This window comes from Etheostoma spectabile, chromosome 10 (genome assembly GCF_008692095.1).
Source record: "Etheostoma spectabile isolate EspeVRDwgs_2016 chromosome 10, UIUC_Espe_1.0, whole genome shotgun sequence".
Taxonomy (NCBI): Eukaryota; Metazoa; Chordata; class Actinopteri; order Perciformes; family Percidae; genus Etheostoma; species Etheostoma spectabile.
In genome coordinates, this window is record NC_045742.1 from 20132389 (window position 1) to 20132638 (window position 250).

Genomic DNA, 250 nt, shown 5'->3' on the forward strand with positions numbered 1-250 from the left:
CATCCAGGTGTATGTCAGCCGACTGCAGGTCACAGGAGATGGCCGTTTTGGTTCCGTCATCTCATCCATCTATGTAGCAGTATGGGCAATCTGGACCTGGTTTAGGTTTGCAGGTACAGTATGTCAGAACAAACATGTATTTAAATAAAGACATGTTCTGAATGAATTACACTAAATTCTGATCCTACATTTTCTTTTTCTTTCTAGGTTACATGCTTCAGCTTTCCACAGAGGAAGCTTACGGTTTTAC